The 17,438-nt window shown below is 37.6% G+C and overlaps 1 non-coding gene across 1 annotated transcript; it reads left to right on the plus strand.

Annotated features, from left to right (window-relative positions):
• Positions 1 to 15,069: 15,069 nt before the first annotated feature.
• On the plus strand, positions 15,070 to 15,180 carry LOC139158265 (U5 spliceosomal RNA). Its single transcript, XR_011557656.1, has one exon. It is a non-coding gene; the product is annotated as a U5 spliceosomal RNA (small nuclear RNA).
• Positions 15,181 to 17,438: the final 2,258 nt, after the last annotated feature.

Raw genomic sequence — 17,438 nt, forward strand, 5'->3', positions numbered from 1 at the left:
CCGTGTAGGATTTGGAAATTTCTGGCGACGTTTCGATGAGGTCTCACTCATCATCTTCAGGCTGGTGTTTCTGTCCTTTTTCTCAGGCGAAGACTGCGAGACCTGAGCTGCATTCCTTCTATAAATACTGGTGGCTGGGTGTGGTTTGATGGCTCAGTAATTGCCTGCTGTGTAGAAACTTCCTGGTGAGTCAGAGGGGTAACAATTGGGGTCGTTGATGTAGCTGAGGTATGCTGGTTAGTTAATGGTTGTAGATTAGGCGTGATGTCCTGTGTAGTTAGAACTTGTAGGCTGCTTGATTGCTTTACAATGTGTGTCCTGAGTCTGGTTTCTGTGGCTGGGATATGTTTGAGGGCTGGTTTCCAGATGTCTGGTAAGCGAGAGGTATCATCCCGCTTATTCATATTTTGGGGATGTTTTTCTATCTCAGCAGTCTTCGCCTGAGAAAAAGGACAGAAACACCAGCCTGAAGATGATGAGTGAGACCTCATCGAAACGTCGCCAGAAATTTCCAAATCCTACACGGGAAGAAACCCGAATATACCAAGACCGTCATATATATATATATATATATATATATATATATATATATATATATATATATATATATATATGTCACATGTTTAAGCTGAATTTGAAAATTAAGGGAGACTAGGATAGATCTATTTCGGCCTTATTTTGGCCTCATCAGCTAGCCATACCCACTGGGACTTGAACCTGCAACCTTTGCCTTGTAAGGCAGAGAATTATCCTCTAGGCTACAGTATCCAATCCCTTCAGCTCTGTACCAGGGAAGGGTTACATTTTGTGTCGAATCACCCTGGTATATTGAAGGAACATCACAGCTCCTGTTATATGTATGTGTGTGTGTGTGTGTGTGTGTGTGTGTGTGTGTGTGTGTGTGTATATATATATATATATATATATATATATATATATATATATATATATATATATATATATATATATGTTTTTAGCTGGAATTTGAAAATTAAGGGAGACTAGAATAGATCCATTTCGGCCTTATTAGGCCTCATCAGCTAGCCACACCCTTTCTTTACTGGGATTCGATCTGGGAAGCTTCTGCATTGTAAAGCAGAGAGCTAGCAATTAGACCCATCAGATCTGAATCCTCCCAGCTCTGTACCAGGGAGGGGGTATATGTTTTTCTTATGTCGGATCACCCTGGTATATTTTTTTTAAGGAACGTCACAGCTCCTTTTTTTTGCCTCTAGGCCCAACCCAGGGCCACTGCAAGGCAGTAATATATTTATAGCCGACAAACTATATTTTGTATGTGTTAAATGTTTTTAGCTGGAATTTTAAAATTAAGGGAGACTAGAATAGATCCATTTCGGCCTTATTAGGCCTCATCAGCTAGCCACACCCTTTCTTTACTGGGATTCGATCTGGGAAGCTTCTGCATTGTAAAGCAGAGAGCTAGCAATTAGACCCATCAGATCTGAATCCTCCCAGCTCTGTACCAGGGAGGGGGTATATGTTTTTCTTATGTCGGATCACCCTGGTATATTTTTTTTAAGGAACATCACAGCTCCTTTTTTTTGCCTCTAGGCCCAACCCAGGGCCACTGCAAGGCAGTAATATATTTATAGCCGACAAACTATATTTTGTATGTGTTAAATGTTTTTAGCTGGAATTTTAAAATTAAGGGAGACTAGAATAGATCCATTTCGGCCTTATTAGGCCTCATCAGCTAGCCACACCCTTTCTTTACTGGGATTCGATCTGGGAAGCTTCTGCATTGTAAAGCAGAGAGCTAGCAATTAGACCCATCAGATCTGAATCCTCCCAGCTCTGTACTAGGGAGGGGGTATATGTTTTTCTTATGTCGGATCACCCTGGTATATTTTTTTTAAGGAACGTCACAGCTCCTTTTTTTTGCCTCTAGGCCCAACCCAGGGCCACTGCAAGGCAGTAATATATTTATAGCCGACAAACTATATTTTGTATGTGTTAAATGTTTTTAGCTGGAATTTTAAAATTAAGGGAGACTAGAATAGATCCATTTCGGCCTTATTAGGCCTCATCAGCTAGCCACACCCTTTCTTTACTGGGATTCGATCTGGGAAGCTTCTGCATTGTAAAGCAGAGAGCTAGCAATTAGACCCATCAGATCTGAATCCTCCCAGCTCTGTACCAGGGAGGGGGTATATGTTTTTCTTATGTCGGATCACCCTGGTATATATATATTTTTTTTTAAGGAACGTCACAGCTCCTTTTTTTTGCCTCTAGGCCCAACCCAGGGCCACTGCAAGGCAGTAATATATTTATAGCCGACAAACTATATTTTGTATGTGTTAAATGTTTTTAGCTGGAATTTTAAAATTAAGGGAGACTAGAATAGATCCATTTCGGCCTTATTAGGCCTCATCAGCTAGCCACACCCTTTCTTTACTGGGATTCGATCTGGGAAGCTTCTGCATTGTAAAGCAGAGAGCTAGCAATTAGACCCATCAGATCTGAATCCTCCCAGCTCTGTACACACACAGTATCTATCATATCTATCTCTATCTCTATCTATCTATCTATCTATCTATCTATCTATCTATCTATCTATCTATCTATCTATCTATCTATCTCTATCTATCTATCTATCTATCTCTATCTATCTATCTATCTATCTATCTATCATATCTATTTATCTATCTATCTATATCTATCTATCTATCTATCTATCTAATCTATCTATCTATCTACCTACCTACCTACCTACCTACCTACCTACCCACCTACCTACCTATCATATCTATCTATCTATCTATCTATCTATCTATCTATCTATCTACCTACCTACCTACCTATCATATCTATCTCTATCTATCTATCTATCTATCTATCTATCTATCTATCTATCTATCTATCTATTAAGATGGAGCCGGAGTGGATAACAGCAGATGTTTATTAGTCGGAATGCAGTTTACAACAACAGAACAAGGTAACTGACAGGATATTTATATACCCGGCACCAACACTTATGTGGCCAATAGGAGACTCACGTTTCTCCCGCCTCCCCGAGGTAACCAATAATATGACAGGGTCTATATTGCTAGGCAAGTACACTACACTATCTATCTATCGATCGATCTTATCTATCTATCTATCTATCTATCTATCTATCTATCTATCTATCTCTATCTATCTATCTATCTATCTATCTAATCTATCTATCTACAGTATCTATCATATCTATCTATCTATCTATCTCTATCTATATATCTATCTATCTATCTATCTCTATCTATCTATCTATCTATCTATCTCTATCTATCTATCTATCTCTATCTATCTATCTATCTATCTATCTATCTAATCTATCTATCTCTATCTATCTATCTATCTATCTATCTCTATCTATCTATCTATCTATCTATCTATCTATCTATCTATCTATCTCTATCTCTCTCTCTCTCTCTCTCTCTCTCTATCTCTCTATCTCTCTCTCTATCTCTCTATCTCTCTATCTCTCTATCTCTCTCTCTATCTATCTATCTACCTACCTATCATATCTATCTATCTATCTACCTACCTACCTACCTACCTACCTACCTATCATATCTATCTATCATCTATCTATCTATCTATCTATCTATCTATCTATCTATCTATCTATCTATCTATCTATCTATCTATCTATCTATCTACAGTATTTATCATATCTATCTATCTATCTATCTATCTATCTATCTCTATCTATCTATCTATCCATCTATCCATCTATCTATCTATCTATCTATCTATCTAATCTATCTATCTATCTATCTATCTTATCTATCTATCTATCTATCTAATCTATCTATCTACAGTATCTATCTATCTATTTAATCTATCTATCTATCTATCTATCTATCCATCTATCTATCTATCTATCTATCTATCTATCTATCTACAGTATCTATCATATCTATATCTATCTATCTATCTATCTATCTATCTATCTATCTATCTATCTAATCTAATCTTTCTATCTATCTATCTATCTATCTATCTATCTATCTATCTATCTAATCTATCTATCTATCTATCTATCTATCTATCTATCTATCTATCTATCTATCTATCTATCTATCTATCTATCTATGGAATAAGAAGATTTTGAAAAGAATAGATTTCCTTTTGTTTAACAAACTGTTACAAGCTGTTGGAAAAACTGCACAATGGGTGTCTTCTTTAAGTGTGGAAAGCTCTGCCCTCCTAAAAGAATGATTTTTTAAAAAAAATAGAATTGAATTCTTTATTGGCCAAGTGTGATTGAACACACAAGGAATTTTGTCTTTGGTGTATATGCTCTCGGTGTACATAAAAGAAAAGATACCTAAAAGAAAAGATGGTATCTCTACTTAAGAACTTAATTCGTTCCGTGACCAGGTTCTTAAGTAGAAAAGTTTGTAAGTAGAACACCCGGTTCTTATCTAGAAAAGTTCTCAAGTAGAGACGTTCTTAGGTAGAGGTCCCACTGTATTTTGGGAATATTAAAAAAGGTAGGATAAAATATTTCCCGTAAGGGAGAAATAAAAATCTTAAGGGAGGCAGAAACCACCCCCCAGTTTCCCTTCTCCAAGCAGAGGCCAGCATTTAGAAATGCAGATTTGGTAATCTATTCAAAAAGACTGCGCCAAGACAGAAAGTGAGATAAGCAACAAACAAAAGATTGACAAAATGTCTGCTATAAATACAATCAGGAGAAAACATTTATGAGGTGGCTTTTCAGTTTCCGCCCCCATTGAAATTACCCTGTCTATATTGTTGAAAAGTATGTTTCTATGTATGTATTGTATGAGATATAATGGATCACCTAATTCCAGGAGCTCTACATACAGAAAAGACAAAGTACTATATCAAAAGGAAAATAAAAAGCAATTCAACAGTAATTTTAATTGCTCCAAAATTCAGACAAATGCTCAGTTTTGAGAACAAGGATTTAATTTTTTCAGTAGCTAATTGTTTGAATGATGACTAACAATCTCTCTGCTACTTTTAGGGAAAAAAAGAACTCTATATATTTGATTTTTTTTATTACTCTATGAATTGGCTGTTTAGAAAGCACTTCAATTAACCATAATTCTCAGTCAGGATAAGGAGAGAACAACAATGGTATATTATTGTTCCATTGAACAATGTAGAAATACTAGAATAGTACTGTATAATATATTCATAATGCTACAATAAGATATAGTGTGCATAGAAATTAAAGATGAATTAAAGATTTCACATTGTTTGAACTTTGTATTTGTAGACTGAAGGAAGTAAGCTTTCTAAGATGAACTCAATGTTTAATACAATTATGTTATAGTCAATAGGATTTGCATATGTATCTTTTTTTCAACAATTTCAGAGTAACCGATTGTGACTTCCATAGACTTCTATAGGTTTGTCATTGGTGTTTCTATGTAGAGATGGCTTTCCCAAGCTGGTGCTCCTCATTTATGTTGGATTCTCACAACCAAGGTCAGTGGATGCTGATTTCAACAAACAGCATGAACATCTCCAGAGTTATTTTCCCCTGCAACTTGTACTATAAGCATCATCCCTCTCAGCCCAACTCTCTTCACAGGGTTGTTGTTATGGGGAAAATAGGAGAAAAAAGGACTAGTAGGTATATTAACCGCCTTGAATTACCGTATTTTTCGCTCTATAAGACGCACCTGCTGATAAGACGCACCTAGATTTTAGAGGAGGAAAATAGAAAAAAAATATTTTGAGCCAAAAAGGGGAGAGGAAGAGAGGAAGGAGTGAAAGAAGGGAGTGAGGGAGGAAAGAAGGGAGGAAGGAAAAGGAAAGCAAGAAATGGAGGGAGGAAAGGAAGGAAGGAAAGAAAGAAAGAAAGAAAGAAAGAAAGAAAGAGGGAAGGAACAGGAACAGAGGAAGGAAGCAAGGAAACTTATGAAAGGGGAGAGTAAGAGAGGAATGAGTGAAGGGAGGGAGGGAGGGAAGAAGGTGGGAAGGAGAAAGAAAAGAAGAAATAGAGGAAGGGAAGGTAAAAGAGAGAAAGAAAAAGAGCAAGAAAGAAAGCAAGAAAGAAAGAAAGAAAGGGGGAAGGGACAGGAACAGAGGAAGGAAGCAAGGAAACTTATGAAAGGGGAGAGTAAGAGAGGAATGAGTGAAGGGAGGGAGGGAGGGAAGAAGGTGGGAAGGAGAAAGAAAAGAAGAAATAGAGGAAGGGAAGGTAAAAGAGAGAAAGAAAAAGAGCAAGAAAGAAAGCAAGAAAGAGAGAAAGAAAATGAAAGAGAAATAAAAATAGAGAGGGGGAATGAAAGAAATGGAAGGAGGGAAGGAAGGAGAGAAAGCAAGAGAAAGAAAGAAAGCAAGAGAAAGAAAAAAGAATGAAAGAGCAAGAGAGCAAGAGAGAAAAAGAAAGAAAGAAAGAAAGAAAGAAAGAAAGAAAGGCAACTTCAAAGAAAGGCTCACTGAGCATCTCTCACTCTCTCTCTTTCTATCCCTCTTTCTTTCTTTCTCTTCCTTTCTCTCTCTCCTCTTCCTTTATCTCCTCTCTCTCCCTCCCTCTCTTTCTCTCCCCCCTCTCTCCCCCCTTTCCCTCTCTTTCTCTCTCTCCCTCTCTTGCTATCTCTCCCCCTCTCCCTCTCTCTTTCTCTCCCCCCTTTCCCTCTCTCTTTCTCTCTCTCCCTCTCTTGCTAGCTCTCCCCCCCTCTCCCACTCTCTTTCTCCCTCTCCCTCTCTCTCCCCCTCTCTCTTTCTCTCTCTCCCCCCCTTTCTCTCCCTCTCTCTTTCTCACTATCTTGCTGTCTGTTGCTCTCACTCACTCTCGTTCTCCGTTCTTCTTAGCGGTGACGCGCGCACGCCCTGCCCGCCTCACCTTTGCCGAGAGCTCTCAGCAAGGGGTTGTAGGAGAGGCGGGGCCGGCGGCAAAGGCGATATTCAATGTCGGGGGAGAACGGGTGGTTGCAGGCGTTCCCTATCTCCCTGCTAGCCCACTCGGAATATTCAAAATAAGAAAAACCTTCGCCGGCAAAGGCTTTTCTTATTTTGAATATTCCGAGTGGGCTAGCAGGGAGATAGGGAACGCGCCAGCCGCCCGTGCGCCCCCGACATTGAATATCGCCTTCGCCGGCCTCCGCTGACAAAAGCATTTGCCGGCATTTCCTCTCGGCACAGCGGCGGGCGGAGAGAAGGAAGGGGGGGCAGCGGCGTCCCTCCTGGCCTTGGCGGGCCGCCCGACCCTCCCCACCTCCTGCAAACGCGGCGGGCGGCGGGGGGGAGAGCGAGGAGCCGGTTCCGGCGGGCGCGCGGGCTTGGCTGGCTGGCTGGCGTGGGGAGCGCCGCTGGTGGTGAGGAGGGAGACCCTCCTCCGGGAGGGAGGGGGCCAGGCAGCAGCTAGCCAGCCAGCCGGCGGGATGGCGCTTCGGAGTTCGCAGCCTCCCCCCCCCCCACCCTGCCTGCATCTTCGCTCCATAAGACGAGGCTGATTTTTCTTCCTACTTTGGGAGGAAAAAAACTGCGTCTTATGGAGCGAAAAATACGGTAATAATAAAAATAATAAAGATGTGAAATAAATTATATAATATATATTCATCCATTAGTTCGCTATTTGTGTTGCATAACTGTTGTGGTTAGCTCTGCCCCTGCTCCTGCCCCAAGGACTGTGGATGTGGGGGAGACATCCCCATGCTGCAGGCCTGTTTTGCCCCCGGTGGAATCTGCTGATGAAGGCTCCTCTGACCAAGAAGACATGAGTGACAGGGAGGAGGAGAGTGTGTCAGACAGCTCAGGAGATCAATTATCTAGCTCTTTCTTGGATTCAGAACAAGAGTTAATGATAAAGCCACGCATGCTGAGAGCGATGCATCAACAACAACTGAGAGATTATTATCAAAGAAAATGAGGCCACCTGTGGTTGGGTGGGGCTGTGGTAATTAGTTAGGCTGCTATAAATAGCAGCCTGTGGGTGTGGCCATTGTGGAGGATTATCTGATCCTTGTGTTTCATGACTGCTTTACTGACTTTGACCTTTTGTGTGCTGATTTTTCCCTGCTTTGAAACTAAACCAGAGCAAAGTGTGTTTCACTTTGTGAAAGAAGAAGGACTGTGAATTACCTCACAGCTGCAAGCTAAGTATCACAGAACTGATAAGGGACTTGTACAAATTACCAGTTTGTTTGGAGACGAGTGCTCTTGGCTACACCAAAAGAGGGCTTGGTTTAATGAATTTTCATTATAAAGAACATTGTTTTGAATTTTCAAACGTGTGTGTGTCTGAAATTTGTACCTGTGAATTTTTGGGAGGATTCTACCAGAGAGCCCGACAGAACAATAACTGAAATGGATATTTGATTGAACCAAGTAGGACACTTTAAAATAGAATAGAATAGAATTTTTTATTGGCCAAGTGTGATTGGACACATAAGGAATTTGTCTTGGTGCATATGCTCTCAGCGTACATAAAATAAAATATACATTTGTCAAGAATCATGTGGTACAACACAATGATTGTCATAGGGGTCAAATAAGCAATGAAATAAAAATAAAAATATGCTTTAAGAAAATCCAAAGCATAAAACTTAAGATATACAAATGCTGACTGAACAGAAACAGAAGACTACATAAAAAGGCCATAATAATTTAATTTTTTGCTTTATACAATTCTCATTCTCTGTCTCTCTGTCTCTCTCCCTCTCTCTCTCCCTCCCTCCTTCTCTCCCTGCCCCTAATTTAGAGGTCTGGGCTTTGATGATGATCTTGCTGATGATTATTCACCCATATTTCCATTTGGAATTACTGTATGGTAATTGTAATGAATACAAAGATGTATATGCTTTATATTAAACTTTATTATAAAAATGAATGCATGCACTGAAATGACTGGAAAGCCTGTAGGGAATAAAGAAGGTTCCTGTTTTCCTACTAATAGTTCATGGTCATGCAATGATCATGAAGTAGGAAAACATGCAATTACCACTAGTATAGTAATTAATGATGATCTTATCCCATTAAAGCAGAGGCAAACTTTATTTATCATACAATAGCCTTCCTAATTGGTGATCCGTAGGATGACCATGCTCATCCTACGGGTGAAAAGATTTCCCACTGTGCTGCCCCATTCTATCTTAATAATGTCTGATAGCAGCAGATTGTGACTAAAAAAAAAAATCCCAACAAGATAATTAATTTACAGAGTTCAACAATCAGTGCAAGGGAGTCAATAATCTTCATTTATTATCAGAATGATTCACCTAATTAGTTAATTGGAAAAGGACCTTTCTGCTAGCCTTTTGCACAAGGTTTGTGACCAGTGCTGAATAATGAATAAATACAGACGAATACAATTAACTCATATGGAAAGAGGACAGTCCAGATTTAGTTACGCTACTTGGTTTGCCAAGTAGACTCAAGAAGTCCAGGCAGGCAATGTTTGATACTTGGGGAAAGCTACCATAGAATCAAGGAAGCAATGTGGTGTTTTATTCTAACCTCCACTATTGTTCCCAAACTATATAACTTCAATGATTGAATTTTATCTTCCAATCCATCAGAATCTATTGCCTGTGATTACTGTGTCTAAAAGGATTAAGTCAGGACATTCTATCCTCACCTACGGATTTGTGAAACTTGCAGAATAAGATAAATCCATTATATAGCATGTTCTATGTAGTCTAAGTCTAAAAAGAACATTTTTATGATAATGGAAACCGACCCTTGTATACAGTCTACAGTATTATACATTTGCAAAAAGAAACCATGTTTTTATTCTTATTTCTATACTGCCCATTACACTTTTTTGCCTTTTGTTTTTTTACAGATAAAACAATAAAATGATATGTAAGCTAAAATAAGTTTAAAAAATAAAATCAAAGGGAACAATTGCAAAATTAAAAAGCAGAGGAAGTGCTTCAGCCACTAATCATCTCAGGGTTGCTTGGCATTCTTGGATTCCAAAGCAAGTTGGTGTAGCCAAGTCTTCATGCTTTTCTGGAAGGCCAGGAACTTGTTGGAGTGTCTTGCTTCCAGGGGCATAGGGCAGGGGCAACAGCAGAGAACCCTTTCTTCCCTAGAGCCCATTGGCTGAAATTCTTCATCTGATGGGGCATGTAACATGCCCTCCCTACCTCCCTACCTGGGTGAGAGGGATTGATGAAATCAAGATGAGAGAGTCCTTGATAATCTGATTCCATACCAGACATGGTTTCCTCCTGGTTTGGACTGGTTTGCCTGAACCGGTAGAGACCTGCTGGTGACATCACAATAATATCACTGAAAGGGATTGCTTGGTGTCGGTCCATGGCACCACTATTTTTTTTATAAAATGATTTTTTTCTTTTCTTTTTTTCTTCTGAGCATGTGCAGAAGAAATTTTCCAGCACTGTGCATGGGGTCGCCTTGTTTTCTTTTTTTTTTCTTTTTGATTTTTTTGAATTTTTTTTGAATTTTTTTGGTTAAAATTTAAATTTAAATTTTATAAAGAATGTTAAGTATCATGATATTTTTTTCTGTGTGGCAAGAAAAAGATGAGGATCAGAGAGAGATATTTGTATGCCTATAGAGGTTTTATTCCAAGGGTAAAGAAGTGGTTCTTCATTTATCACTTCTCATACAAAGACGAAAATTAAGGGCCTTAAAGATATGTAAACTGGCATGCAATGAAGATCACATAGCAGATTCTAATTTTAATTAATTTGAACATCTTTCTTTAATTATATATACATAATATATTCATCATAAAACCAATGGTGCCCCATAACCCATTGCACTGGTTGCCGATTAATTTCTGGACACAATTCAAAGTGTTGGTGATTACCTATAAAGCCCTACATGGCATTGGACCAGAATACTTATGGGACCGCATTCTGCCGCATGAATCCCAGTGGACGTTAGGTCCCACAGAGTTGGCCTTCTCCAGGTCCCATAGACCAGACAATGTTGTCTGGTGGGGGCTAGGGGAAAAGCCTTCTCTGTGGTGGCCCGGCCCTTTGTAATCAATTCCCTCCAGAGATTTGAACTGCCCCCACCCTCCTCACCTTCTGCAAGAGCCTTAAGACCTATCTATGTTGCAAAGCATGGGATAACTAGAGTATCCCCCCCCTTCTGACCATTGAAAATAATGTGTGGTTATGATTGTGTGGTATCGATTGCTTTTAAGGTAACGGGTTTTGTTACAGTTTTTTAATTATTAGATTTTTGATAATGAACTCAATCTGTATAGTCTGGAGGACAGAAGGAAAAGGGGGGACATGATTGAAACATTTAAATATGTTAAAGGGTTAAAAAAGGTTCAGGAAGCAAGTGTTTTTAATAGGAAAGTGAACACAAGAACAAGGGGACACAATCTGAAGTTAGTTGGGGGAAAGATCAAAAGCAACATGAGAACATATTATTTTACTGAAAGAGTAGTAGATCCTTGGAACAAACTTCCAACAGACGTAGTTGGTAAATCCACAGTAACTGAATTTAAACATGCCTGTGTATATCCATTCTAAGATAAAATACAGGAAATAGTATAAGGGCAGACTAGATGGACTATGAGGTCTTTTTCTGCTGTCAGTCTTCTATGTTTCTATGTTTCTATTTGTATCTATATTGTTCCATTGTTGTTGTGAGCTGCCCCAAGTGTTCAGAGAGGGGCGGCATACAAATCAATCAATCAATCAATCAATCAATCAATCAATCAATCAATCAGATAGATAGATAGATAGATAGATAGATAGATAGATAGATAGATAGATAGATAGATAGATAGATAGAGAAATAAATAGAGAAATAAATAGAGAAATAAATAAATAAATAAATAAATAAATAAATAAATAAATAAATAAATAAATAATTTTCCTTCAAAGAAGCAGAGTTGCTTTAATATAGAAGCTATATCAAGGAATTAATTGTTATTCTAACAGGCACAGATTGGGACAATATTGAAAATCCCATTTTCAAAGTTTTGTAATAGATGTCACCTTAGAGATACAGAAATTGAATTATATGGAGGTTGAAAGAAAAGTAGTGCCTCTACCTCTGCAACTTTATTTTAAACAGGGATATTTTAAAAAAATGAAACAAACAAACCCATATTCCACTTTTGCTGTTATTACAGAATGTCTCTTTATTGGCCACAAAAATCAGACCTTCCAAGTTAAGATCTATAAATTTTAAGGTTCAGAAAAACCTATTTCTCATGTCAGCACAGTCATCACCATAAACAGCCTGTAACTGATGGTGAATTCAAATTAGAGGGACTCCTTCAGAAAGTCAAAACGTCAGTCATAAATTGTTGGCTACAGCAGACTTCAGGTAGTTTTCAACTTCTATTCTATTCTATTCTATTCTATTCTATTCTATTGTCAACAGTTCATCTAGAAATCATTCAAAATTACAACGGCACTGAAAAAAGTGACTTTTGACCATTTTTCACAGTGAATGACCTTTGTGGCCTTCCCAGGATCATGTGATCAAAATTCAGATGCTTGGCAAGTGACTCATACGACCATTGCTGTGTCCCAAGGCCATGTGATCACCTTTTGCAACCTTTTGAGAAGCAAAGTCAATGGAAAAGACAGATTCACTTAACAATTGTTGCCTCTAACTTATCCTTTGCAGTAATTCACTTAACAAGGGTGGCAAGAAAGATTGTAAAATGGAGCCAACCTCACTTAACAAATATCTCACATAACAACTGAAATTTCGGGCTGAATTGTGATCATAGGTCGAGGACCACCTGTACAGCCTTCCATTTCACAGACATTTTTAATATAAGCTTTTATCACATCAAATACCAAAGAACATGTCAAAACTTCAAGCACGTTGGCAGTGTTACTTTTCACCCAATATTTTATGTTCATATAAGCAGAAATACGATTTCTTTATTAGTTTACAAAATTAATTCAACTGGACCCTTATTACAATACTCCACTAAGTGGGGCTAAGTCTGTAAATCAAAATTTGATTTTAGATGATATCATATGAAAGTTAACATAATAGGGAAAAATGCTTTAAAATCATATTTAGATTCTATAAACAATATCCAGATGGAATCTTGAAACCTTTGGAGGAACACAGAAAGGAATTGCCAAAGTGACTATAAAGGTGCTTATTTTATTTTTTAAATAAATACTTTAAATTGCATAAAGTTCATTCATGTGCTGCTACATTATTGAAGTTATTGGTAGAAAAATAAAATTGGAGTAAAAAAAATAAGAATATTGCATTAAAGAACACAGCAGAGTTAAGAGGGGCATTCCATGGAATACATGTTGTCAATCATTCTTCATCCAGATTGTAAAAGACAGTGGGGGAGAGTTTATCCAAGATTCATCAGAGGTTTTACAAAGTCACTGCATTCAAGAACAACCTGAGGGCTGGAAAGTGGCCAACCTAATGTCATTATTTAAGATAGGATCTGGGAACACTTCAGGAAATTACAGACCATTTAGTTTTGATTCCTTTGTGGCAGGGGGGTGAGGTCTTAAAAAGCATTTTAGGAGATTAAATGGAGACATTTAGAAAAGCACAGCTTGATTAAGGATGGCCAGTGCGGTCTCAGGAATGAAGGGTCATGCTTCACTAACTTCTGGATTTTTTAAGGGTAAGAATAACAAGGGAAATGAAGTAGATGCCACAGACATTTAAAACACAAGTTTAGAGGAACATTAAAAAAAAAACCCCACCTCAGAAATTTGTACATGTGGAAGTTGAATAGAGACATGTGAAGAGAATATTTTTTAAAAAAGAATATTGTAGGTATTTTTCACCCCAGCCCCTTATTTTAAAAGCGCATGATAATAAAAAGAAGCAGAAGTAATAGAAGAAGGTGATTTGAGCAGTAGTAATTGCACTATTAAATTAATGTTGGAAGGATGCAAAACATTCTATATTAAGTCCATATCTTACTCAATCTTGGAATAGAAACATAGAAACATACAAGACTGACGGCAGAAAAAGACCTCAAGGTCCATCTAGTCTGCCCTTATACTATTTCCTGTATTTTATCTTACAATGGATATATGTTTATCCCAGGCATGTTTAAATTCAGTTACTGTGGATTTACCAACCACGTCTGCTGGAAGTTTGTTCCAAGGATCTACTACTCTTTCAGTGAAATAATATTTTCTCACATTGCTTTTGATCTTTCCCCCAACTAACTTCAGATTGTGTCCCCTTGTTCTTGTGTTCACTTTCCTATTAAAAACACTTCCCTCCTGAACCTTATTTAACCCTTTAACATATTTAAATGTTATGGTTTTATGAATGGTTTTCTAAGTATGTCACTGTTATATTATTTATCCAAGGCCACCAAACAGACTTAGCTAGGATTTGAACTGGTGTATGGTTCCATTCAATATAATGGACAGCCCCATCTGAAAGAATTAAGCCACATATGAGACAACTAAAGAAATTTTACAGCACATTTTGTAAATTTCAAAACCACTTTTCTAAAACTGTATTGGTTTTCTAAAACATTGCCCTGTCTTTCTGCATCCTTCATCAATATCTCTTAGCTTCAGGGCAGTAATAAACTAAGAAATAATAGTTTGCTCTTGTGTAAGGTGACTGCAGCATCTGTTGTTGAGATGGGTAGTGGACCATGTGGGGTTCCTCAAAGGTCCCTCATCTAGAAGCTGCATGAGGTACATATTACGAATGAAATGAACAAAATGAAAACTATACATTTAGGATTTGAGATAACATAATGGTAGTAAAGGGAGGGAGAAAGGGAGGAAGGGAGAAAGGGCCGGAGAGAGGGAGAGAGGGAGGGAAGGAGGGAAGGAGGGAGGGAGGGAGGGAGGAAGGAAGGAAGGAAGGAAGGAAGGAAGGAAGGAAGGAAGGAAGGAAGGAAAAAATTATGGTATAGATTATGTTTGAGAGAGACACTGTCATTAACCCTATTTCCTTTCTGAAATGTTGGCAATAGACAATTCTAGAAACACACAAGGACACCTGTTATTTTAGTGATTGGTTTTAAACATAATTAGTTTATAAAACTTACATGAATTAAAAATATTTCTGGATCATATTTTTCCTTACTTCACAGGCAAATTTCAGCAATATTTATTCCTATAAAATAAAAGCGTCATTTTTGTTACTCTCTGGTTTCTGATTTCACATCCTGTTTTCATCTGGTTTCTCTTCTGATTTATAAATCTTTTGCTTTTTACTAAAGATTTCCATGGAGAGGAACATTTATGAAGATGTGGTTTTATCAGTGGGCCTGGGGATCCCAAATGGAGATGGAACTGATCAAATAGTTGGTTTGATTAGATTGCTGCTTAGGTATCATGGGCTGAGGTAGGATGGAGTTTTTATATTATGGATTTTTAAAGTTGCAAGCCACCCAAAGTTACCTGTACGTGAGTTGGACACCATATAAGTTTGTTGATAAACAAACAAACAAACAATTCTACCTTTTGCTCATTACTAAGAAATCGTTGGAATTTCCTCTGAATTGGGTTTCTTAGTTTTTGAAAAATATATCCCTCTATGTGTTCAAAAGCAATATATTAATCAACTACATTAAGGAGCTCCCAGTAGACTAAGATTTTCACCTGCTGAATGGAAATCAAAGAAAGAGAAAGCAATGTCTGAAAATATACTGTAACTGAGCTTATTGTACATATGAAGCTTTTAAAATGATCATAAGTCTGTACATGATTGTGCTCTTGATCAAAGCAAGTCTGAGTTTGTACTTTTACACTGCTCACTTAATGGAAATTATTATGTATTAGGCAGGCAGATATAATTTGTTCAGCAATATGTTCTGACGGATTCTTAAATGTCCCTTCACCTAACATATGGAGGCAGTTTCAATATGAGTTGAATGAAGGAGAAAATACAAGTGCTTCCATGTTATCATAGAAACAGCCTTAAAATTATGGTTTAGTCCAGAATCTTTTTGGTAGATATACATATATTATTATAAAATATTACAGTTATTGATTTTAAGACCTTAATATCTAACATTATTTCAGTCTACAAGTTATTACCTGTCCTTAACTGGTGCTCATGTAGCATTGGCAGCAAAGTCTACATTTCTATGACTTTGTCTGTTCCAAGGATTTAAAGCATTACAGCAAATACAGAGAAACTATTGTGTTCTATATTTATCATAGAACATACTCAGAGATGTGCATATCAATATAATTATGCATTTTATTATGCTTCCATGCCATTATGAAACTACACAGTAACTACATTTTGGGATTAAATATGAAGATTTTAATAATATTAGAGGAGAGGGAATTACATTTTTAGGCTGGTATTTCAAGGCATCTGATAATAGAGACAATTTTGCAGGCTTCCCATATGTATGTTTACAAAATGGCTGACATGATGGCATGCATGCATATATCGTTCATTTTAAAAGATAAATTGCTGATGCCTTTCAATTCCTCCCCATCCTCCAATTTCAAGATTTGCCTCATCACTTCAACACACCTTTAATTTAACTTCTTCTTTTTTTTTGACAAATAACCATACTTTTAGACAATATTTGGAACTATAGCCATCTACTAGAATGCCAATGAAACCTTTATATTGCTCCATAGATTTTTTTTTAAAAAATAAAAGATTATGTAGGGAATGTCTCAGGGGTAAAATTCAAAAATTTTCCCTACTGGTTTTGTGTTTGTGGCTTAGTGGGCATGGCAGGGGAAGGATACTGCAAAATCCCTTTTCTCTTCTCACTCCAGGGGGAAGGCTATTGAAAAATCTCCATTCCCACCCCATCCTGGGGCCAACCAGAGGTGGAATTTGCCAGTTCTCTGAACTACTCAAAATTTCCATTACCAATGGTCCAGAACTTGTCAGAACCTGCTGAATTTTACCCCTGGAGTGCCTACTATTTTGTGGCATTACAATTTCCCATTTAAAAAAAGGGGGTATTTTGTTTATTAGTGTTTTGTCCCACCTTTTTACTTTATAAGTAACTCAAGGTGACAAACATATCTAATATGCCATTTCACCCACAATAACAATCCTGTGAGGTGACTTGTGCTGATGAAGAGTGGGGACCTCACCTACAAAAAGATATTGACAAAATTGAACGGGTCCAAAGATGGGCTACAAGAATGGTGGAAGGTCTTAAGCATAAAACGTATCAGGAAAGACTTAATGAACTCAATCTGTATAGTCTGGAGGACAGAAGGAAAAGGGGGGAAATGATCGAAACCTTTAAATATGTCAAAGGGTTAAATAAGGTTCAGGAGGGAAGTGTTTTTAATAGGAAAGTGAACACAAGAACAAGGGGACACAATCTGAAGTTACTTGAGGGAAAGATCCAAAGCAACATGAGAAAATATTCTTTTACTGAAAGAGTAGTAGACTCTTGGAACAAACTTCTAGCAGACGTGGTTGGTAAATCCACAGTAACTGAATTTAAACATGCCTGGGATAAACATAGATCCATCCTAAGATAAAATACAAAAAATAGTATAAGGGCAGACTAGATAAACCACGAGGTCTTTTTCTGCCATCAGTCTTCTATG

Source organism: Erythrolamprus reginae, chromosome 1, assembly GCF_031021105.1.
Source record: "Erythrolamprus reginae isolate rEryReg1 chromosome 1, rEryReg1.hap1, whole genome shotgun sequence".
Taxonomy (NCBI): domain Eukaryota; kingdom Metazoa; phylum Chordata; class Lepidosauria; order Squamata; family Dipsadidae; genus Erythrolamprus; species Erythrolamprus reginae.